The 24,932-nt window shown below is 46.0% G+C and overlaps 1 protein-coding gene across 2 annotated transcripts in view; it reads right to left on the bottom strand.

Annotated features, from left to right (window-relative positions):
- Window positions 1–24,932, bottom strand: part of LOC8025400 (neuropeptide Y receptor type 2) — a 1,264,215-nt gene that overhangs the window by 620,944 nt on the left and 618,339 nt on the right. For both annotated transcript variants that reach the window (XM_042287344.1, XM_042287345.1), the window contains one exon: window positions 793–920. The gene's annotated coding sequence lies outside the window, so the exon portion shown is untranslated. The remainder of the gene's footprint in view (window positions 1–792; window positions 921–24,932) is intronic.

Genomic DNA, 24,932 nt, shown 5'->3' with positions numbered 1-24,932 from the left:
TACAATCCAAGCTCGTGAACAAGAATCTTGGCGCGATCCCACTGAGGTCGAGTGAAGACACAGATTAAACACGAGCGCTGCTTCAGCGTTCAGCTGGGCATCGTATCCAATCAACGCGTGGAAACACGCTTGGCATCGGCTCGAGTGCAAATTGCTGAGTTAGCGCCATTCCACTCTGATGACGTTTCATGGGGGAAAAAGAGGACGTTCTGAGGACTTGATACGTCTCGGTTGGGTTCGCGAATGCCCAACTCTCATTGACTGCGGAGCGCGAATAAAAGACTCGGGACTCGCCCTGTTAAGCGAGCCCGGTCAGTGAAGGCTTAAAAAGGCGCTTCCTGACTTGTGCTTTAGTAAGAAGGTGTGCTAATAAGACTCTCGGTGCTTGGCACCCTGCGTTTCATGTATTTGATCAATCAACTGAAGAAAGCCGTGGCATATTAGATGCGTTCTTCGTCGTTCTTCTGAATTAAATGTCGTAATTAGATTGACTGATCATTAGACACGCGGGAGTCACCACTGCCTGCTCATCTTCATTTAGCAGCGACTAGAGGCTCCACGGGGCGGTATTAATTTCTCTAACCGTTCAATTGGATTATTTTTGAGCCCTTATATCGACGACATTGATCTACTTTCCGAGTGTCATTCTAGAAAGCTAGCGTGTAAGCCTTCTTCTAAAAAGAGGAGATCTATATTATGTTGATGGTGCCAAGCGGAAGATGCCACGAGCTAATACAGTTAAGTGTTTTTTAATTCATTTTTTTTCTACAAAAAAAAAAGTAGATCACTTACAATTTCTTCGCGAGACTTGAGTGCTCCTCTGATAAATCGGTGAAATCGCTACGATGAAGCTTCAGCCTCAGGATTTCTTCTAATGCGGCTCTGACGACACCATGATCCGGGACCACGTCTTTAGGTACCTGTGGGAGTTTTAAGCGAACAGGACCGCGTTAGAGAACGTTTTATTTTATATATTTTTATTACTGATAGTGGTTTTGTACGCAATCTAGTCCAAATATAATACACTTTCGATCTTTCTATGAAAATCAGTACTCCGAAATGAGGCCAGGTGTTGGCCTCATTTCGGAGTACTGATTTTCATAGAAAGATCAAAAGTGTACTTATGCTTCGACTAGATTGCGTAAAAAAACGCTATCATAGATGTGACGTCAAGCAAAGAGTCAGTGACTGGAACAATTGAAGCACTTCCGGCGAACGACAAGGCGCTAATATCAGCAACGTTGCTCCAAACTTATCAGGTTGGAGCTGTAATAGAAATAGGAATGACCATGCAGGCGAGCTGGTGAACATTCAACATCTTGAGCACCCGATACTTAAAAACAAAAAAAGTGGACAGCACAGGTCTTAAGGCGCGTTAACACTTGCCATACGCAACGGTCGCGCGACTGCTTTTTGTCGTAGAAGCGACCGCCTTGGGGCAGTCGCTTCCAGATCAATTTTTCGAACTGCTCGCCGAGTCTTCCGGCGACTGAACCATTCAGCGGCGCTTTTTTTTATTTTTTTATTTAATTAATTAATTAATTAATTAATTAATTAATTAATTAATTAATTAATTAATTTCAAAATACTGCGACCTCGATGAGGTAATCGCAGGAGTGGATAGAAAACATACATATACATTGAAAAAGGCCATCGATTAAAGATGTACACACCCTACGAAACAAAACTTAGAAAACCGTGAAAAATAAAATATAAAAAAGAGTACAAAAACAAACACATACACTTCAATTACAGATTCCAGGCACTATACCAGAACACCTACTGTATTTCTAATTCAAACCTATCAAAATCGAGACAACGAACTGATCCATTTATGTTATTCCAGTTTTGTATCGTTCGAGGAAAAAAATAATATTTAAAACAGTTAAGGTGGGCTCTGTACGGTACAAGATTTAATGGATGGAAGCTTCGAGTGCGTGATTCAGTAACAAAACCAACACATTTTTCTCGATTAAGTGCACAGTTATTATTCACTATTTTGTGTAGGAGCTTGAGCCGTTCTACAGCGCGTCTAGATTCAAGAGGCGTAAGTCCTATGTCAGTCATAGTAGATGTAGGAGAAAAATTGTGGTCATATCTATTACAAATGAATCTAGCTGCCTTTGATTGTATTGCGTCAATCTGCTTAATATCACCCTTTAGATACGGACCCCACACCACACAACCATACTCTAAGATAGGTCTAATCAAGGTTTTATACGCGGTTATTTTAACTTCCCTAGTTGAAGATTTTAAAGTTCACTTGACATATCCTAGCCTTTGCAGAGCACGAGAACAAATAGAACTGATGTGCTTATCCCATTTGAGACTAGGCGTGAAAAAAAAATACCCAAATACTTGTATTCATGAACTTGACGCAGAATTATATTACTAGTACCATACCTAAAAACAGACGGTTCCTTCTTATTAGTAAATGACATAACTACATGTTTCTCAAGATTAATTTCCATCTGCCACTTTTTACTCCAGTTAAAAAAACTGTTCAAAAGAGTCATTTAGCAAGGCATGGTCACCTACCGAGTTGATTTCGTTGTACAAAACGCAATCATCTGCATAGAGGCGAATTTTAACTGGAAGACCATTTGCGACGTCGTTAATATAAAGTAAAAACAGAAGAGGTCCTAAAACTGATCCCTGCGGGACGCCGGAACCAATTTAGAGATTGCTAGAATGAACACCCTTTACGAAACAAACTGTAATCTATTTTTTAGATAATCTTCGATCCAATTAACTAATGACGTATTATTTAAAATCGCTTGTAGTTTCTGAAGAAGCTTGTGATGTGGCACCTTATCAAAAGCCTTAGAATAATCTACAAAGGTGGCATCAAGTTGTCCTCTTTTATCTAAAGCTAAAGCTATGTCGTGAGTGAATTCGAGAAGTTGGGTTGAGGTGGAGTAGCCACAACGAAAACCATGCTGTTGCGGGCAAAGAATAAAATTCGACTCGAGGTACTTGGATATCTGTTTATAGACAATATGTTCCATAAGTTTGCATGAAGACGATGTGAGCGAAATGGGTCTGTAGTTTGTAACCACCTGTTTGTTGCCCGACTTGAACAAGGGTATAATTTTAGCCGACTTCCATGACCGAGGTACTGTTGCAGTAGAAATAGATTTTTTTGAAAATGACAGATAGGTAATTTGAACTCCAAAGTGAATATCGGCGAAGAAAAGAATTTAGAATTCCATCAGGGCCAGGGCTTTTCTTACAGTCAAGATTAATTAGTAGATTGAGGACACCAGAAACACTAACATCCAAATCGGATAAAGCTGGGTATATACCTTCAAAGCAAAACTCTGAATCAATGCCGTTATCACGACTGAATACAGATTTCAAATAATCATTAAAACAGTTCGCTATCTTTGTCGGCTCACTTACAGATTCACCTTCAATAGTAAAACTCTGTGATATGTTACATTTTGGAATAATCGATCTCCAAAATTTGGCAGGATTTCATTTCATAAATTCAGACAAAGTTGCATTAAAATATTTGGTTTTAGCTGTTAACATCTTTTCTTTCAAGGTTCTTTTCAGATATTCAAACGAGGTATGAACAACTGATTCTGTGTTATTTTTCGTTGAACGACGTCTCCTCTTCGTTTGCCGCATCAACTGCAGCACCTCTCTTGTAATCCAGGGGTGCGCAAGGTTCTTTTTCTTTCTAGTAACAGGTACAAAATTTGTTGATGAATTTATCTATAAGGGAGTTGAAATATCTAAGCAACGTATTGACATCAGCGTCTAGACTTATGGCACAAAAATCATCAAAATAAAATCTAAGTTCATCAATAATTGATACATCGTCAGCTCTGTTGAAATCAAGGAACGTGACGAATTCAGGGTTCGAACGCTTGATACGAATGTTAAGGCTGACAAGGACTGCTTTGTGATCAGAAATTCCCCTGACCACTTTGCAGTCATAACCTAGGTTTGTGATACTATGGGTTAGAAAAACAAGATCAAGAACAGAATTATCTCTGGTGCACGTTTTGACAACCTGATCTAGGTCGAATGACACAGCCATATCTACTAGAGCATCACAAATGGCCCTATCGCGACAGCCAACCACTAGAGTTTCCCAGTTTATGCCGGGTGCATTAAAATCGCCCAGCAAGACAAGCTTGAAATTTGCCAGATTGTATTTGTGAATGTAGTCATATATGTCAAAGATGGCTTGCAGGCTCGAACCAGGAGCCCGATAAACCGCGCCGATAACAAGAACGAACTTATCAAGCCGCACCTTACACCGTAAAGACTCTGTGTTAGGTAAACTGGGAAGAACAGAAAAGCTAATACCAGACTTAAAAAAAAGCGCAACACCACCACCTCTAGAAGACCTATCGCATCGTACCACGTTGTAATTAGGAGGTGTAAATTTGCAGTCAAGAATGCCATCGTGTAACCAGGGGGGCTAGGTTGGACAAATGTTTCATTTCTCTTAAAAAGAAACGGAAGTGACGATATCGCGTCTGATTGGTTCGAGGCTCAAATGACGAAAGTTCCCTCTTTCGTCATTTGAGCCTCTAGCCAATCAGACGCGATATCATCACTTCCGTCACTTCCGTTTCTTTTTAGGAGAAAATAAACATTTTTCGAACCTAGCCCCCCAGGTTTCAGTAACACACATCACGTGCGGTGAATAAGAAGCTGCAATGCACGAGAACTCTGTAAATTTAGGGACAAGGCTCCGAGCATTAATGTTTAACAAAGACAATGGTTTATTCAGTATTTATCAGTTCGATGTAGTGGCAAGAACCGGGTGAAGATTTTTTATCAGCATTTTATTTGTTGAATCCCACGAGTATCGGTCGTTGTTAACAAGAGCGTGGTCGTAACGTAGACTAGCCTTTGCGCCGTTTCTTCGGAATTCAGCAGTACTAAGTCAAAGTTGTTTTCGAATGTCTCAATACGTGGTGAAAAATCCTCGTTAACAAATATCCGCGTGCCTTTAAGTTTAGAAACATTTTTGAGTATCCGAATCTTGTCACGAAAGTCAATTAATTTAAATATTACAGGTCGTATTTTACCTCCTGCGGGGATACCAAGACGATGACAGCGTTCTATGGCATCGCAAGTTACAGACACTTTTCTGGTCAGCAGTTCAGTTACACTATCCAGTAGTGATGCAGGGGTTTCATTAACAGGCTCTTCTAGACCGTACACGACCAAGTTGTTTCTGCGAGAACGGTTTTCCAAATCATATTTTTTATCTGTAAGTTGACAGACAGCTGTTTCGAGAGCGGCAGTTTTTTTTCCTTATACTGCAACCGTCGGGCGATATCATATATCTGGGACGAGCCAGCTTCGATTGCAACAAGTCGGGATTCGTAGTCGGCCAACTTAGCATCCAGAGCCTCTTGTCTATTTTTGATAGAAGTAACGTCCGCAGCAATTTGTGTTTGGCCAGTTAGTATTTGCTGAAGGAGAGCTAGCGTCTCGGTGCCGGGATTAGATTCAATATCGCCACTGCACAACAAGATGGATGAACATATGCTAAACCATGACAGTATATCAGAACAAATGCCAACCAGTGGGCCCGGTAGCAGCGAAAGAAAGCGATCATCGGACTTAAAACCGTCAGGCAAAGAAACAAACTCTACCTGTAGGGTGAGACAGAAGAAACTCAGTGGCATATTCGTCTCGCTGCCACCAGGCCCACTGAAGAGAAGAGACTGCGTCGATGGCCTTATGGCATCTGTAGCGGAAGTAGGTGTCGCTGAGGTGCTTCCGTAGGAGGGCCAATCCAGTGTTGGCCGATGAAGCACAGGCCGGCCGTCAAAAGATGTCGAATCATCGGATGATGACGGGGGTTCAGGAACGAGAAAGCGGGAACTGGAGAACCCGTGCGGCAACAAATCCGCGGTGACGCGGCATACGGAAGCCGGGGATGACCAGACCGTTCCGAAGACAGTTTAAAAAGTGACGCGTGGTGCGCTTCGCATTTGTTTAAAACTGACATCATTTGTGCGGGAGACGCAACCAACATGCCAGCTGAACTACTCGGTTCGCGGTAGCGGCCATGGATGCAGCGCCATGGAAGTCTCTGCGGCGGCTCTGATCAACTCTATTAAAAAGTAGTAGTACCCATTATTTTATCACAAGCAGCGCCGCTATTTAAACGAGCGCCCGAAAAAGAACTCGGAATGGCAGCAAATCCGCGGAGTTTGGCTTGACAGGTACGTACTGTACTGCGGAAACTCGAGTGAGCGCTCACCAATATAGCGACTATGCTTTTATTGTACGGTTCCGAAGGACCCCGGCTAATATCACATGCGTTTTACTTATGGCGAGAACGACGCATGTAAAGTGGTGAGGCAAAAAAGTGCAAAGGTAGAAAAACGCAAACCCGGCTGTGCCGGCCAGGGTAGAATCGACGGCGGTTGCCAAGAGCTTCCTAGAAGCGACTCCCCTCTAGCGACTTGCCTATCGCCCACAGTGTGAATATCGGCGGTCGCTTTTTGCATGACTCTAGACGATCACGCAACCGCTGCTAGTCGCAAGTGTTAACTCGCCTTTATCACAACTGGAACATTTATTCTCATTTTCTTTTCTACAAAAGTGTGTTGTCCACATCTTTCTTTCTAAGTCTGTTTGTTCAAGATGTTCAGGTTGTGACTTATGCAGACCTCCCCCCCAGGTTGGCAATCCTGGAGAAACCCCGAGGTTTGACGTCCTGACAGCACCGATCTCCCCGAACCTCATGAAGGATGGGGGAAACCAATCTCGTGTTTAAAGCCTGAGACGCGCAGCCTCGGTCCGGGATCTCTGAATCAGGTGCTGCTGACAGCCGATCGATTCAAGTTGCACTCTTTAGTTTTCAGCGTGTGAATGAGTTCGTTCTTCCGCTCCCACGATCTCCGGGAAACGGAACAATGGAAATCCGTCGGCCAAGGTAGACAGACGCTAAGTCTACGTCAGGGTAGATTCTGGTGACGTCATGGTACTTGAGCGCCTTTTATCCCGGTGGTACTTCCGACTAAGACATTCTCGACGCCTCTACGAGCTACATTTGCGCTTGCTTGAACTCTGACGAGAGACTATTTTCTGAGACACATACAGAGAAACGGTAATATGTTAGTTGTTCTCTCCATAAACATCTTTTTGCCCTAGTCGTACGCACTTCGACCTCCTCGAAGTCTCGGTGCCCGCATGTGGAGCAAAGCACGATCCGGAATTTTAGCAGCGCCAACTTATAAACGAATTAAAGTACGAACAAATAAGCATGCCTTTTTGCATGGGTATTGTTTCTGCGCAGGTCCAAATTTAGATGCCATCTGAGCTCGGCATAACGTCGTGTGTACCCTCAATATAATTTCGGTGTATTGAAGTATTACTCGAACTGAGTTTTGTTATCGATATTGAGCAAAAGTTCAGGAGAGAGAAAACACAAGGTACCTACGTCATTTTGTCAGTAATAAACTCTTTCTACGCAATGTGCTACTAATATGGAGCCACATCCCAGTTCAACGGTTCGCCGAATAGGCTGTGATAGTACCACGCAACACGCTTGCTGCGAAGATAAGTAAAGACACGAACCGTTTTCCGTTACTCTGTATACCCAAGGAATGTCATGGTATCGTTATTTGAGTCTCTCCCCTCTTTGCTCACCCACGGCCAATTAATACTACGCATTCTACAGAAAAAGAGGGATGCGAAGTAAAGTGCATCAGATAAAAAAAAAGCAAAAAAAAAAGCAAAAAATCTCAAATGACAAAAAAGAAGAAATAGGCTGCTGGTTAGCAAGTAATAAAGCAAAACTCATACCCATGGATGGCGTACTGTAATAAATGACCTTTCTTTCTGAGTCAACATCAACAGTATATAAAATGAAGGGTGGCTCCAATCTAATACGTCGATGTCGTCGGCACTCCTGCTCAAACAAAGCCTAATGAAGTCTGACAGTTTACTTATCCCGTTGACTCCTCGTCAAACTCCCCAAGGGGTTCTCGGAGAGCGACCGCAATAAGGGTAAAATTCCACCGTCAGCTTGTTCTTTCGAATTTTCTGTTAAAAGAGGCATTCTCTTTGGTCTCCGCCTCCTTTTCCTCCCTCGGGCGGGGTACAGCGCCGACCTCTGATCCGCAAAATCGTCTCTTCTGATCATCGATGACGGCACAAGAAGAGAATCAGCATGGAAGGGGAAAACGTGCTTTGAAACCCCGCGGCTGTTTGCTGCATTGATTGGGTGCGAGTCAAATTCGCACGCCTGCCGGTTTACGTTTGAAGTAGTCGGGTAAGGGAAGAAATTGTTAGGACAGTGTTCCGCTCCCTTTTGTTCTCCCGTTTCGTCGCAATGTTTTGCACACGCTCATTGTCACCAACGAAGCCACCCGAAGATTGCGTCGACTTGACCGAGCGTTGTGGAAAACTCTTAATGAGTCTGGTGGGAGTCCGGGGCCCAAGTGTGGCCCGGAAGCTTCCTTGCCGCTGTAGGTTTTGCTTAGAAGCTGGTCGCGCAAATCGCTAGTGAGGGATGTTCCCACCTTTCGGGGACGGCGCACGAAAAAGGCACACCGCTGGTTATAAGGAGAAACAAAGCTTAGAAAACCTGTCACTAGTCTGCTGACCGGGTATTCGACGATACAGACTCCCAGAAAAGGCTGTTGCAGGTATATTATCCCCTTTGCCAGCGAGAAGAATGAAATGAATTTCAATAAGTTCCTGCGTGGGCATGGAGTACTTAGAAAAGCCCCGGGACGGATTCGTATTACAAATCATAGCCATAACTTTTAATAGACCATTCCGGAAGTATGTGGTTCCCTGACCGACTGCTTCCCAGATTGTGAAGATCCGATCTACGGCACGTGAAATATTACCCGGAAAGAGAAGGCCTAGTTTGTGGTTGCTTAATGTCTTGGGATTTGAGAACACAAAGAAGTCTGAAGGCAATAAGCGGAGAGTGTGTTATGAGCCTGCTTTGTGTTTGTTTCGATTTTGTGCCTTCTGAAGTCCTAATGATCATAGAAAATAGATCGCACCATTTCTAGGATGTACAAAGCCGTGTTGCCAAATGGTGAATTCGCCACTAGATTTAAAAAGCCTGGAGAAATGTTTGATCCTGTGGTGCGTTTAATAGTGAACCGCTACACCATACACGATAGGGCGAAATCTGGGGGAAATTCCTGGTGACCCCAAGCACTGAATACACTGCAGCTGCCACCGCTTGATGAAGCAAACCGCCGCTCGATTGAAGTGGAGCCGTTAAAAGGTACGGAAACGGAATTTCAGCTTTTATTGTTTTGTTTAGCCAGACACTACGCTGTGTTAGCACCTTAGAAACACCAGTATTCCGCTCGTAAACGCAATAAAACTAATTTTAAATTAAATGAGACGATTTCACAATACCACCTGGTAGTTAGGAGGTCGACGCAGTTATGACGTTGAATGCCTCCCGCCCCAGCGCCACTCATCTAAATACAGAAAATATCTATATACTGTTTGGGCTTGAACGAAATCGCGAATCTTGTCGAAGAAATCTAATGTTTCTGCTCTGCTTATATGTGCTCTATGTTATGCCGGCAGCCCAGAAACTCTAGTCTAGACTAGTGTTTTTTGGCTGCCAGGAGAAAAGTCAAGAAAACTAAAGCGAATGAACAAAGTTCAAGATTCCGCCTGGTGGCGGTCCGTGACGCTCCGTTGGAATGCCACCACGTGCATTCCACAGCATCAAGATCACCGGCATAGCAGGCGATAGGTAGGAACGTTATTTGAAGATGAGGACACCTCTGGCCGGGCCAACTATATCCCCCCCCCCCCCCCCCAAATGCGCCGTGAATAACGCGTTCAATCGTGGCACCCAGTGAATAATTTATATACATGGCTTGCAGGTGTCGCCATTGCTGGGAAGTGGCGGTTATTTCTACTCACTGGTTTCCTCGAGCTCCTATTTCTGCGGTGTGAAACGAACGGTGAACCGAACGCTCCTGGCAGATAAAATGCTAGCATGGCCCTGAGTGATATTACGGGCAAGCTATGTATAGTCCATAGGGGGTACAGCCCTTGGATACAAGGCGAAATCGTCAGGCGTTGAAGCCAAGACGGAGCAATGTTCGCAACTAGAGTGCATGCCCTTGGCCGCGCAGAGGCCCCTGACGTCACAAGCGCGTACTGCGCTTGTGACGTCAAGGCATTGGGCATTTCGCTGGCCGATTTTGGAGTTCGAGGTAGAGAGCTCGAGGCCATGTGACTTCCGTTTCGCACCGCTTTGAGCCTGCGAGGAGCCTGAAAGATGCCAAATCGTGGAAAGCAGTTAGAGAAAAAAACCTGTCAGCGAGCAGAACATATGCAAACGGATGTTTTCAAACGGTCCGATTGCGACGACATTTTTGCATTGATTTGAATAAGTTATTTGTAATTTAATCAACACTTAAGCGTTTGAAGCTCAAGAAATACTGTTTTTCTCCGGCAACAGAATGTAGTAAAAACTATTTCGCACAGTATAACTGAACTATGCGAAAATGTCATTTTTTTTCGTAGTGACATTGCAACGAGCACATGATATAGCACTCTGCTGGTCCTTCTATTTTCATTATAACTTCGTGTGCATACGTACCCCGCGTACCTGAAACTGACAAGGTGGATTTAAGTTTACAGTGATAACGTGAGACTAAATCTACTTGGGCCCTGATAATCGTCTAACACAAATTTGGGGCCCCAGTTGATGGAGCGCACCGCCGATCACGACGATGACCTCGCGCTTTTTTCGCACAAGTCCAATCGGCGCGCTCCGCGGACTTTCTGCACCAACTTTCTGTTGGACGAGTTTAGGGACCCTGATTTCTTGTACACTTTGATTTACGTTCAGTTTAATGTATTGTGAAATTATTTGAACATTTTATAATACTGTGGTCTCATTAAAAGCAGAGGACGTGACTACCACTCGTTCTCTACACGAATTAACTGTCTCCGTATTTTTGGATTTTCGGATCTTGTATCTTTTCTAAAGAGCATAACCGCAGAACCCGTCCAAGTGGTGCGGTCTAAGAAGCAGCATTCTTTGCACGCTCGTTACCTTTGCTGCACCCACCTCGTTACCTTTACCACGCTTATTTCATTACGCCGTAGATAATTTGCACAACGAGAATGCTCTTGGTAGCACACTTATGCCAGTGCTATATACATAGCGCGACACTTAATGGCAAACAGTGAAAGTCACTTACAAAGTCACGACAACGCCGTCTCGTGCACCTTGCAGTGTGGATGCGCTGTCGTAGTACTTACTAACATAAAGGTAGGAAGTACTACGACATGTTTTCTAAGAGTGCACCGCATGCTTTCGAAAGCGCCGTTGAAGTTCGTGTCTACGCCTCGCGCGTGTGGACTGCTTCGTCGAGCTGCGCCCAGACCTTCGTTTTGTTGGCCTCGAGTCTCTTAACTGCGAAGCCAAGTTTCTTGCGTGCTTCTTCCGTCCTCTTGTTTGCTTCCGTCATAAAGCGGAGCTCCACCCTCCAGGCTTTGAGCTTCCGAGTCGCGGTTTTCGGAATAACCGGGCCCTGAGCATATTCATGGTGACTTTGGCATACCTTGTCGGTTTTAGGGTGGCCGGCTTTTGGCCACGGCGAGTGGAGGGCGAGCGACTATACGTGCTCCGGGTCTCATATCAGTGGTATTCCGGATGGGCTGGGTGTTTGCCTGCTGGAATTGCGATTGAGCCGGTTCGAGTTCTGTCCCTACTAGTGGAGGGAGTGGCTCTGTCCTGGTCGTCATTCCTATCGTGGTGCGCAGAGTGATTGAAAACTTCTATGGAGAGTTTGTTGGATTTCGCTGGTGGCCCTCTGGAGATCTTCTCTGCGATCTCCGTGCTGAGGCAGTGTTGCGACCGCTTTATCTAATACGCTGTTGGCGGCGGCGTCTGCTCCATTCCTTGCGGGGACGTCTGTGGCGTTGCGTCGAGCGTGTCTGTTTCTGTGTTAGAGATGCTCGCCTACATGAAGCTTGGCCGGGAATTTAGGGTTAGTGGCCAAATGGGTCGAGATGCGGCAGTTCACGCAGTAGATGAGTTCGCAAACGTGTCCGTCCTCGGCTGTGCAGCCAGAGTGCGGGCATCTTGGAGGGCGCGTGCGCACGCGTCGTTTCTGTCCGAGGCCGTGACATTGGCGGCAGACAACTGTTGTGGGCGTGTACAGCGTGGCATGGATGTGTACATCATTAAAAAGGAGAGATCGCGGTGGCCTTAATCCGTGAAATGTGACCAAGGTTAGGTCGTTTCTCAGCGAGGCCATATATGACTCGTAGGTCGGGTTTTTTAGTTTCCGTCGCCAGAAAACCCACGCGCACGCCTTATCACCGTTCTCGCACGCTTTATAATTGATTTTTGTGATTTTGACACTTGTTTTAATGGGAAAACCACAAAACAAGTGCCAAAACCATGTGATAGAGTATAAGACGCGCGCGGACGATGAAAAGCACCTAGCGCTTCCCGCATGCGTTTCTTGGTAAAGATTGGAGTTCCATAAACTTCCGTGGCAGCGGCAGCCATGCAAAGTCTTCTATATATAAAAAAAGTGTTGGTTCAGTGCATTTACTTCTCTTCCGTCAAAAATGTGGTATAGACCCTTGTTCTATTTACAAACATGAGCTGCCGCTTGCGTTCCAAGCGACTTTTGGTCGCACCGTCTTTGCAAGCCTGTTAAGCTTGCTTAGGTGACCAGTGCTAGAAAGCACCAATGATACACGGACACCGAATTTGAAGATTCAACGAAGGCCTTCAGCTGTAGAATATTACGTCTTGGAGGAGGCAAGTAGGTTTACAGGAATACTCAAAACATTTTAACGGACCTCACACTGTTTCTTTCTTTTGGCGTTCACCTGGATAATAGGTATTTAAACAATTTGTCTATATTTCAAGCAAAGGTGTTAAAGTGGCCTCTGTTCATTCTTTTAATAAACAGAAAGTTCTCTGGGTCGTAAAAGACTGGAGCACCACGTGGTGGCGTTTGTCATAAAAAGGGTCTATAGTTCAATGGGCAATCGTTGCAGGTGATACCACAACTTGGCTGTCCAGCTACCTTCACAGCGTGGATCGGAGCCATAATTTTTTTGCCATGCGGTTCCAGGTAGCACGCCAGAGAAATGTCCAACTTGGGCAAAGGTCTGGTAAAAGTATGGGCCCATCTTTGGCCCAGTTAGGTTTTGCACCATGGCGTTCATCAGTGCCAAACTACACAGCCAACTATAGCCCAAGTTGGGAGATACTAGGGCATGCCAACGTTTGGTTCTTCTCTGGCCCACCACAGGAGTGCCAAAGTAGTGCCATACTGGAGCCATAACTGCCAAAGCAACGCCAAATTTAGGTATTTCGGATAAGCCAAATTTTAGCTTTTTTCTGGTCCGCCAGAGTTGTGCCGAAGTAAGTGACAGACTTAAGCCATAACTGCCGAAGTAAATCCTAATTTGGGAATTCGGGGCATGCCGAAGTTTGGCTCTTCTCTGGCTAGCCACTGGAATGCCAAAGAAGTGCCAAAAGTGCCAAAGAAAGCCCAGTGGCCTGTCGAAGTTCGGAATTTCTCTGGCGTGCCACAGAAGTGCTCTTTCACGCGCTCCAGAAGAAAATTCAATTTATATAAGCGTTGGAAACACGATGGTAAGATGTCATCCCCTCCGTTCCCAAGCAACACAGCGATACTTGGCAGCGCAGTGTCAGTACCTGCTAAAAGTCGGTTCCAATATCGCTCAAATGTCTAGTTTAGCACCACCGTTCCATATCCGGCTGGCACTGCCGTACAGTCGTTTCACCCAGGTCTGGAGTTCGTGCAATATCGTGCAAATGCTCTACGATGCGTCTGCTCCGTATTGGCCGACGTCGTGCAAGTCTGTGTTATAGAGGACGTTGCATTTCCTTTGTCGCATATCAATAACATACACGAACGACGAAATTTTTTTCGAATGATCCAAGAACTTTATTAAATCACTGCCATTACACACAGCTTATTATCGACATATTTACAAAGGTCATACTTCTCTCTAAAATGAAAAGCAAATTATAAAATATAATTACCACTAATTGCATGCGAAGCAAAACTCATAAATTAAAACACAAAAACCGCGAAGATTGAGAGGATAGCAGAACTGCTATCAGAAGCATGCTTGCAGTGTACTCACTAATAAAAGCGATATCATGTAATCCTTGTTAGACGCATAATCCGACTCGGGCACCCCAAAAACACAGTTGAGAAAGAGGGTTGCGCACATTAAACTGACGTCTCGTCGTCTGCGAGGAGCAGTCGAAGCGCGTCTAACAAACACAGCACAACAATTCCAAGAACTCCGGAGAAAAAAATGGCCATTACACAAAGCATTTGCGTGGACGTATTTCGGCTGTTTACAACCAAAAAGCACCTCCGCGCCTGCAACGCACGAAAGCAACAGAACACTGAATAGTGCATTTCGAAAACCGGACTTACGTGGCCCGCCTTTTTCTATAACTTGGCAAACGGCGCAAACAACAACGCCAGGGATCCCATCAGCGCGACAGAGAGAGTCACGTGACAATATTCGTCCAAGCGTTTTTGTACTCCGCGTCCTACGGAGTGAGGTCACGCGTTTCGCTTCCCCCTTCTGATTTGCTTAATGCGGCCGTCGCTGACAGCCACACGACGACACAAAAGCAGGTGGGGAGGCTTAGCCAAAGGCGAGGTCGAAGGGGAACGAAGAAAGTAGATAAGCTCCCTCTACATTTTTGGCTTCAAGTGAAGACATCGCATGCTTCGTACCCGAGATTTGGAATGTCACCTTTGGTTAGGGGGGGAGGCGGGGAGTGAAAGACTGTGAGGGAAAGGAGTGTCTGGGACCATCCTGTCAAATGCTTCAAATAAACTTAAAAGAGCTGTGCAACGATTTTAACGTTGAAAGAATAGACCGATGTCACCAAGCGAACTGCGCAGGCGCGCGCATTCCGGAAGTGGTGCCGCCGCCATGCTACTTATAGTCATCCCTTCCCGGCTACATACCGCTGCGCGTACGTACATCATCATAGATTATCATTTGGCACGCCCCGCTAACACCTTGATTCTCTTGCATGTTTTTACTTCATAAGATTGTGTTGTTTGTGATGCCTTACTTTCCTCAGCAAGTGCAGAAAAGCAGTTGCAGTCGTCTTATCGCTTTAGAATCGCTTTGTCGTTTGCTTCGTCGTCGTCTGCTTCTTCGTCTTCGTGAACGCGTGAGCCCACTGCCGTTCACGGGGTAGTCCCACTGCGGCCGCGGAAAAAACAAAACAAAAAAACAACGGCGCTACTACTCGAGCATTCCGACTCCTCGGACGTCTCAATTACCTTGCAAACAGGTGAACATCTAGTGCAATAGCAAAGAACAAGAAAATTCGAGGGACCATTGGCTCGCTATAGCACCACGGAACAGCATCAAATGTGATGAAAAACTGAGTTTGGTGGTGCTCAGTCTTGTGCGTAATTTTTAATCAGCTATCAAGAGGAGCTAAATAGACTTTCTCGGTCAGCGATAGTTTTCTAAAAGTTGTTTCATTCTGGTTGACAGCCTGTGCGACAGAGTACAGATGAACAGCGGGAGAAGCCTGCACACAAACAACTGATCTACAAAAAGGCCATTCCTGACGCGCCGTAATAATTGGCATCTATCAAAAAGAAGCAACCATGCCAAATACCTAAAAGCCTGGGGTGGAGATGATTTTTCGTGCACAGTTTCTATTCAGTTTTATTTTGTTTGCTCAAGATCCGAATGCTAACAGTCGCCCGACGAGGGAAGCTCTTTTCTGCGGTCTCGACTGGTGCTAGTGCAGAATGGATCAGTAACACCAGTCTAATAGACCACCACAAAATGGATGAAGTTCGTTTGTTACATTTTTGGCGTTAAGTACGTGTTGCACTTCTAAATTGCATTATGTGATCTTTTCGAGTTAGTATGAAAAAAAAAAATGAAGGTTGCTTCCGAAAAAAAAAATTGTTTTATATCAAGTGGTTCATATCGGGAATTGCTGCTCTTTTTTAGTGATTGTCCGGATCTTTTGAAGCACAGTTGTTCTTGAAACATGTCGCAATAACAGTTATAACCACCAAAATACACCGAGTAAGAAGTGTATTAAAAACGGCCTCCGCAAAGCAGTGCGGAGGTCCTATTTGAGATTGACCAACGAATAGGCCAAATGGCTACGGAGCAAATGGTGAGAGAGATTCCAACTTACATAACACATCGACACGCTCTATGTCTCGTGCCCTGTAATCTTACATATTTTAGCTGACGTGCAATAATTGGATATAAATTATGAAGCAAATCGCGAAACAAGTCGTAAAACGCTATTTTTCCAGCCGCTCTGTCGACCTTTCTTTGCTATGCTTCTTTCTTGCGAGAAGACATAATATCCGAGGCCTTTTTGCCTGGTGCTGTTATTATAGCTCCGTGGCATACAACATGTGAAGCCACCGATTGAAAACCATTATTCAACACCTGGCTAAAAGTCTGGTGCTAACCCGAAAATTTCCAAGCGCCGGGCGTACAATGCGCGCCGACGCGGCCGGAAAACTGGGGAGAACTTTAGGTACCAGAATGCACCGCGGCAGCGGTGGCGTCGCGCAACTCCTCGTGAGATCGGTCTATTGGCATCTTCTACTTTTGGCATTCTTGACCTTGTCAAGAATGTCAAATGTTCTGTCACAAATGACAAAGAAAACACCTCCATTCAATGAAATGTCGCGCTTCTGCCGCGTAATAGCGAGGCAAAAATTAGAATAGTCCCCCACCTGGAGCCGCGAGTGGCGGCCATGAGAAACACGCGGCATGACGTCAATGCAGGTCTTGTAGAAAGATAGTAAGTTGTGCGAATACCTGCTCGATAAAAGGTAACTTTTCTATAAATCTTGCTGTTCGAACATAAATATAAATGCGTCAAAAACCTGGTATCATCGACAAAACTTTTATTATACGGAGTTTTAGTGGCGCCATCTATCCTAGGTCCACAAAACCGTCAGCTCTATCTGTTACCGCGAACAGCCGCCAGAAGCCGGAGGGGGAGGGGGACAGGGCCGGACGGGTATGGCCGTACCCGGATGAGATTTTCCTTCTTTCACCATATTGATCGCGATGCGCCTGCCAGCACGTGGTCACGCGGTCGCGAGCGGATGAGTTCTCGCTGCTCTCTGATGGCTCTAGAGAGCAAACTTTACCGGAACTCCGCGCCTACCTCATCGACGTCACTGCGCACGTGACCCGGAAAACGATGTACGTGTTGAGAGGCGGCAAAAACCAAATTTTTTTTTTTTAAATATTTTTTAAAATAAAAACTACGGTATCCAGGCAAAATCTATTTTCTGTAGTTCACTTCAGAAGTGTCAGGCATCAACTTCCACAATTATTTAAGCAAAGCCCTGAAATTGTTGCACAACTCCTTTAAAAAAACCAAAAAAAAACCGCCCATATTGTATTTTAGTTCCCACAAATGTGAAGCGGGCGCAATACCACAGAGCCACTGTCGCTCTCGCTTATTGTTATCGCTAGAATTTGACAGTGTTCAGTCGCAATGCAAGACACGCACAGAGCTACGCTCGCTTTTGCAATGCGCCACCTAATAATGATATCTGTTGGGGAGACATGCGCATATCAGTTTCGAGCAGCGCTTGCTCGACGTCAGCAGTTTCTGCAACGTCGAATCATTCTTACTGCGCGTCCCGATTATGGCGAGAGTACCTAAGCGCGAACGAAACAATCCGGCGATATCTGCGTCTGCAAAGTCTGGTCAATGCCGGGGCAAAACATTCAACCCACATTTGGCCTTGAGAAATCAAGAAACACCGAAAATAAAATCAAAAGTTGTGAGCAGAATGGAACTTGATTTATATTTAATTAAGTTGCAGACCACCCGCATACATCCAATACCTCATCACCCGAACTGCAAGGCAGAAAGCGTAGTTCTGGAACTTGTTTGACGACTCTGGCCCGTAGCTGCCAGATGACAGTCGAACTATCAGGAAGCGAAGCCTAACTTTGGCACTTGCTTGGCGACTTGGGCCCAAAGATGTCAGATATCAGCCGAGCTACAAGGCAGTAATCCTAACTTTGGCAGACCTGTGGCGATTTCGGCCCGAAGGTGCTAGATCACAGCCAAACTATCAAGAAGTGAAGCCTAACTTTTCTATTAGTCTCGCGATTTTGGCCCCAAAAAGCCAAATATCAGCCGAGCTACCGGGCAGTAAGCCTAACTCTGGCATTGGTTAGGTAATTTAGGCCTAACGATGCCAGATGACAGCCGAACTACCCGGCAGTGAAGCCTAACATTTTCTCTTGTTCGGCGAATTAGGGCCAAAATACCCAGACTCTTGCCAAGGAAGGGGGGTAAGGTTTGGCTCTACCTTGGCTTCTTCGGACTTTTCCTGGCCCTAGATTTTCAGACAGAAGCGAAATTTTGGCCAAGAACTTTGTGCTACCTAGGGTCGGGCGTGAGCGATGATACGGCATTGACTGCACGGCGCCTGGAGAAGTGTTTCGGGTTTTTCACATGCACTCTTAAAACAAGTATGTAAAATGACCAACCGCCATCGTTCCTCCCCACGACAATGACGCCCTCTATTAAAAAGTGGTAACTTGAGCTTATCGTCCCTTTGACATATTTCTGCTCCCCCAGGAGTTACTGCCCTATAAAACACGAACTGCCTTCTTCAACTACCACTGCCACACTCTAAGAAAAAAGGGGAGCGTGACTTAGTCCCCGAAGGGAGCAAGTGCGTTGACACTACCATTAGTCCCCTCGGGGACTAACGGGAAGGGGAGTAACGGTTGCGCCCCTTCATTAGGCTCTCGAACTAGCACCGCTGGAACTAACTGTTACGCCGTTTCAATTGCACCTCGAGGACCAACTGTTAGGCCGTTGCACTTCGTCCCCTGGGACCAACTGTTACACCGTTTCAATTGAACCCCGAGGACGAACTGTTATGCCCTTGCACTTGGACACCTGAGACTAACTGTTACACCGTTTCAAATAAACCCGAGGACCAACTGTTAGGCCATTGCACTTGGACCCCTGGGTCTAAACGTTGCGCCCTTGGAATTAGACCCCTGGGACTAAAGGTTCATCCTTTACATTTGGTCCCGAGCCACAAATCTCCGAAACGAAATTGTTCAGTTCAAGTTAAACGTAGCTTTATTGCCTCGTAGATTCACATCCCATTCAAGGATGACTGAAGTCAAAGTTCCTGAGCCGTAGACTTCACGATAAGGCCAAAGTCCGAAGAGTGCACTTAAGTCGACTATGGCTTGAACATTGGGACAGCTGTCCAAACCGGTCGTGGTCCAGGCACCGTTTATCGGGGCACCTGCAGCTTCTTGCCTGTTTGCGAGGAATTTGGATTATCAGCAACTGGGGCAGCGTGAAATACCCGATTGCCAACAAAGGTATGAGATATAACACACACATATTAAAATAACAAATAGGCTACAAAAGTGCAACAATGGTTTACATCTAACGTCCGATCTGTTGACAGCAGACCAGCGCAATATTGTATTTTTAGTAGACCGCTCGCTGCGAATTACAGACCCAGCGTGTGCGTGCTCAAACTATGCTTCAAAATGACGGAACGAGCTCCCGCCATCAACGCGAAAGTCTGTACAATCGAATAAATGTCTCCATTAAGGCCGGTTCTCACACGCAGCGAAGCGCTGAAGTAGCGCTACTCACGTGTCATGAGCTGCTTTTCGTCTGCCATGAGCAACAGTTTTGACGGTGCGATACAAAGCTGGGGAAAGCTTCCGTCAGCACGCGCTTGGCGCTAGGTCAGCGCTATGCTTGTAGCTCTCTGCTGCATGTATGAACAAGCCTTTATGGCAAAGCTAGGGTGCCTTCATGCGCGCTAGGTAAAACGATCCTGCCAGCGTCTGCAAAACGCAAAACATAAGCCATAGGTAGAACTGGTGTTTTTCTCAATACGATTGAATATCAGGTGTCTGTGCTGCGTAATAAAATAAACAACCATGGTGCCAAAAAAAATAGAGCATGGCGCGTGCTTTGGAAGCGAGTGAACGCGCTCAAAATAAAGCACTTTCTGAAGCCGCAATTAATGAATATACCATAAACAGAAGTACTTCGACATACCTTAATCGAGTTCCCTTGTCTTGTGACTTCAGAACAGATCAAGTGCAGTGTTGCAGCACCGCGAATCCAAACCGGATCCCGCAATGATCGGAGACGACCAGCTTCTAAGTCCTGACGAAGGCTATACTAAAAGCAGGTTCTTTTCAAACAAAGAGCCCTTCCCATTTTCCTGACGGACCCTTCTGCCCCGCCTGCTTTACCCCCCGCGTGAGCGAGGAATGCGGGGTAGAGGGTTGGTAGGAGGGGGAAGGGAAATCTCTTTTCGCCGAAAATCTCTTTTCCCCCTTTTACTACACACGACACACGGACACACCAATGCCCGAAGGACGGGAGAAGGTCAAAGGTCGCCATTTTCAACGCGCCGGTCAAATGACGTAAAAGCAAGCACATTTTTTTTTCTCTCTCTCTCTCTTTCTTCCTTTTCAGTTTTCTCGGGGGCATTTTTTTTTTTTAGTTCGCATTTGTTTTGTATTAGCAAGGTGTTGCCACGGATGACGTCCGGGCGCGGTTGGTGCTTCGTTGTTCATCTGGAATGTTACCTAAAACATCAACGACGATGGCATGAAAGCGTCTGGATACTGTCCCTGAATGTGCTTTTTGAGTGGAACGTGCTGTGCATCAAGTGACACACTTGATGCACAATAGCGGATTTTGAGTTCGACATTGGACTACCAAAAAAGGTTGGTTACGGGGAGACGCAGAGACGAGGCTCGACTTGCTCTCAGTAACTCAGTTTTAGCGATTGAAGTGATCATTTATTAGGAAGCTTTTGTAGATTGTTTTCACCGACCCGGAAGGAACTCCGCAGTCAAGGCTATCGGCGCGCCAGGCACAGTAGCAACTTCGTCGCGGAACGCTTAGCGGAGGGGGCAGCGCGGTCTACGAAAACTCCCTATTCTGACTGCGAGACTCCGGTGTTGAAAGCGCGTATTCTACAAACTCCTAAGTTTCATTCGAGAAAAAAAAAAGTGTTAGTATTTGGAGGTGTTGCGTTTGGATTAATGCTCATTTTTTGCGCGAAGGCAAATTACGTGAATGGGACTTGTGAAATGTCAACAGATCATTTTCGACGAGATAGATGGGTGAAGTAGAGTCAACACATTCGCTAACTCGCATTCGCACAACGCGCGAAGCTCTACCATGTGATGTCTGAACGTTCGTGGCAAATTAAACAACTTCGCCGGTTTCGTCCGAGTTTTTTCACCACTTTCAGCCGTGCTGGCCTAAGTCTCGCCGATCCCCAAGACAAGCGGAATATCATCCGTCCTCCTGGCGAACATTCCGTTTGCCTTCGGGGACTAAATCATACAGATGCACCCTGTCTGAAGGGGACTAATGGATGCTTTTGCTCGCGCACGCCTATCGGTTAGTCCCAGTCGAGCGCAGTTAGTCCCCAGCTTTTGCGCACGGTACCTACTTGAACCAGATGGTCCTTACGGGGTCAACTGGAAGTTCAGAGGACCAAATGCTGCCGCTAGTCCCTTGAGGCCAACTTTTTGCTTAGAGTACACAAGCTTCTCATGAAGCATCACTCTATTAGCACTTCTTGAAAGAAGCCTTGGCAAAAGAAAAAAAATTGGAGCTGTGTTTTATAAGTTGCCAAGATACTGTGAATGTCTTCATCCGTGCATGAAAACGCATTCTCGTTGACACATACAAAACGAGGCTAGCTACGCACCTACCGCGTCCGCGCTTCTGAAAAAGCCAGCCAGGCTAGTGTGCGTCGAACTCAAGTCGGAGTTGGATGTGGGACCAATTGAATTGTACGTTTTGTTTTCTTTACAATGGCTATTTGTAGAGTAGCAGGGAGGTCCAGGGAGAAATGCGGCGTCACGGGAGAGATTACGAACGTGCACACAAAGCTCTCTCCGGTGCGAGCGTCGTCTGCTACACTCTAAGAAAAAGTGAGCACACCCCCTCGTCATCGTGTGTTTTGGCGGCTGTAACTACCCCACAGGCTTACTTAACTACCCACTGGGCTCGAGCCATTGAGAGTTAGCACCCTGTTGGCAGGTGACAAGCATGGGGTAGTCACGTTTTAGTAAACTCTTGAATTGAACATTCAAGTGCATGCAGTCGTTCAATAGTAAAAGTCACTTCAAAAATCTCAAAAAGTACTTGAAACTTGTTTTCTTTGTGCGTTGGTTATCATTTATTCAAATTTGAACCGGTCGAAACAAGCGTGTGGCTCAGTTCGCCTAAACTGGCAAGAAACAAACAAGTACAGGCAACCTTGGTAGGCACCTGCTAAAACCCGAGGCAGATAAAAAGTATCGCGGTTGTCCTTTTTGGTTCCGTCGCGGGTTTTACCATGTACAGCAGTAAACAGCTGGCAGCTGGCGTCGTGCTCGAGGAATTTAACCAAATCTCTAGAAATGCACAGGAAGCTACGCACAGGCGTGAGTTGACTTGAATGCTCGCCGGACGTGATACTCTCGTCGTCTTTTATTGTGCGGTTCAGTAAAGAGCGTGCTGTCAATAAAGGTGTGATCGGTCAGTTCTGCGTGCAGATCAGTGGCAACTGGCCTCCTCGGTTCCGCCGAACTTGCGCGCCTGTCGTACCCAATTTTTTTGCTTTCAAGTGCAGTGAAGTATGAAGCATTGAACACCACGACTGAGGCCGGACAGGACGAACGTACACAGATATCTGGGATCATGTCCGTGTATTTCACTATTTCTCTGTCTCGAGGTACATGATTCGCCTTCTCTGGTTCATTTGGCACATTTCATCGAGCATACTCGATAAAAAAAATGCTTCAAACAAGGCCGGTTCAGACACTAGCGTTTGACAGCGTTGCGTCGAGAACCGAAAGCCACTCACCGGCACGTCTGTGCTTCGTATCAAGCGTGGAATCCAATTCAAGGAATCATCTTGGCACGCGTTATAAGCAGCAGGGATGTCCTTATACCCCTGTTACACGGGCACACTTAACTGCAGTTACGCTAAACCACAATTAGCGCACAATACTTGCCGACAACATTCTGCGGCGATGCAGTCAGAGCTATGGGCGAACGTGCGCTTGAGCATCTTGAGCACGCATCAAAGCAGTGCACGCGCTCTCTTCACTTCTTTTGAAATAGCTGTCCGAGGGTATAGTGCGGCATCTGCGCTGCCACGTAACCGCAGTTAAAGCTGAGTTAACCGCGGTTAAGGGTTGTTTAGGGTGATGCCACCCTTTGTAGTACCCGATGCCGACAGCACGCGCTCACAGGTAAAATACAAAGAAATCGACGAAAACAAAATGTCGCCATAGCACAGTCAGCGCCACAAACGCGTGCAGAGACACGCTCTTTCACGCGCTTCTGAACAAAAAAGAAAAATAAAAGTGTGGGATAAAATGGCCACATGTCTCCACCCTAAGCAGAGCGCACAGGAAGGCACCCTAGATGTCCTGATTTCTTGCTGCCGCAACGCAGTCAGACGCACGCAGTCAAACACTACTCTCTCAACCAGGATTTAGATAATTTAGCATACGTATTTCGCGTTCGTTGCAGGTGAAGGCACGGGCCCGAAAGCAGCAATTCTGTACTGTCCTCTTGGCGCGAGCGCGGGCGCATAGAACGGATATTTAGCGAAAAGAAGAAAACTGAAATAACGCTTCGGGGAGGACCGGCGGACGGGCTTCGCTAAAATCACCTGCGCGTGCTCAGTGTACTCAACGTGTACCCAACCGCCGCTAAAGTCAGTCTGGACATGTAAAAAGAGAAAAGAAAATGCATCAGTGTGTTCAGAAAGTTGTGATTGCAGAAATTGGTTTCGATAATTAATACCATTAATTAAACAGGCTTCTGTGTACTTGAAGTGTAGGCAAGCGAGAAAACGAAACTGTTCAAAATGTGACGTGTAGCAAGTATTCAAATTTATTTATAACCTGCAGTTCACTTTTGCAATGGCCCTACATTAGAGATACGAGCGCTTTCCTAAGGGCAAGAGAGGAAAAGAATATATACGGCTAAATCTTGCACAGTCTTTTCGTATTTATGCAAAATATGACAGTGGTCACCATGCTAATCGTTCACATAAAATACAGCAGTATATAAGCCGGTGGTGTCGACCAGACGTGTGTATAGGAATGTGGAGTGTCAATATGTGATGTTGTATCTTGTGCTGTTTCAGAATGCGTTGATGTATAAAATGCTGTGATGTCTGTATGTCGCGTATGAGTGAAGTGTGGCGTGGGATATGTACATACGGCATTGTCTGGCGAGGCGCTCAGAGCAAGAATTGCTGGTTTCCTTTTTTCTTTAGTTTGAGCGCTGTCCGTTATGTGGCGCGTGTCGCCGCCCAATTCAAGGAGTCGCGCGTTTATGTGTCTACTTATTTGAGTGAAAAACATGGAGGCGTTCCATGGCTCCACGTAGCAGCCACAAAGGGTTCGGTCTGGTTCGGTTCTAGGCCTCTCGTCCAAATGGGATCAGTCCCATAGCCAGTTGAAGGGTGTTCCGTGCGGTGAACAGCGCCAAGTGCGTTCACAGACGCGGTGAGGATTACCAGGGACTTGAAAGTGGATAACGAATGCTAACGGGTGAGCAGGAGCGTTGAACGATCGGAACCGACGCCGCTTAAATCGGTGATGCTTCGCCTCGCCGCTGTCAACCGAAAACGCCGGATCACTTGCGGCAAGCACAGCAAGCAGATGCTCTGTTCAATAAAGACATAATTTTATTTGTCGCTTTTTTGTTTCCTTCTTTGAATGTTTTCTGGCCGCGAAGTAAATGCAGCCTTCCGCGGACAAACCCCCTCGAATGCGCCCCCCCCCCCCCCCCTCACATCCTCGCCCCTACTCGTATTAGGTGCGGTGCCGGTGCTTCGAGGCGCGTTTCGGAGTGCTTTGTGCGCACGGAAGGCAGCGAA

The sequence above is a fragment of the Ixodes scapularis genome, unplaced genomic scaffold, assembly GCF_016920785.2.
Source record: "Ixodes scapularis isolate PalLabHiFi unplaced genomic scaffold, ASM1692078v2 PGA_scaffold9__187_contigs__length_104089568, whole genome shotgun sequence".
Lineage (NCBI taxonomy): Eukaryota > Metazoa > Arthropoda > Arachnida > Ixodida > Ixodidae > Ixodes > Ixodes scapularis.
The sequence above is the reverse complement of the archived record's forward strand: the minus strand, read 5'-3'. Positions and strand labels throughout refer to the sequence as shown.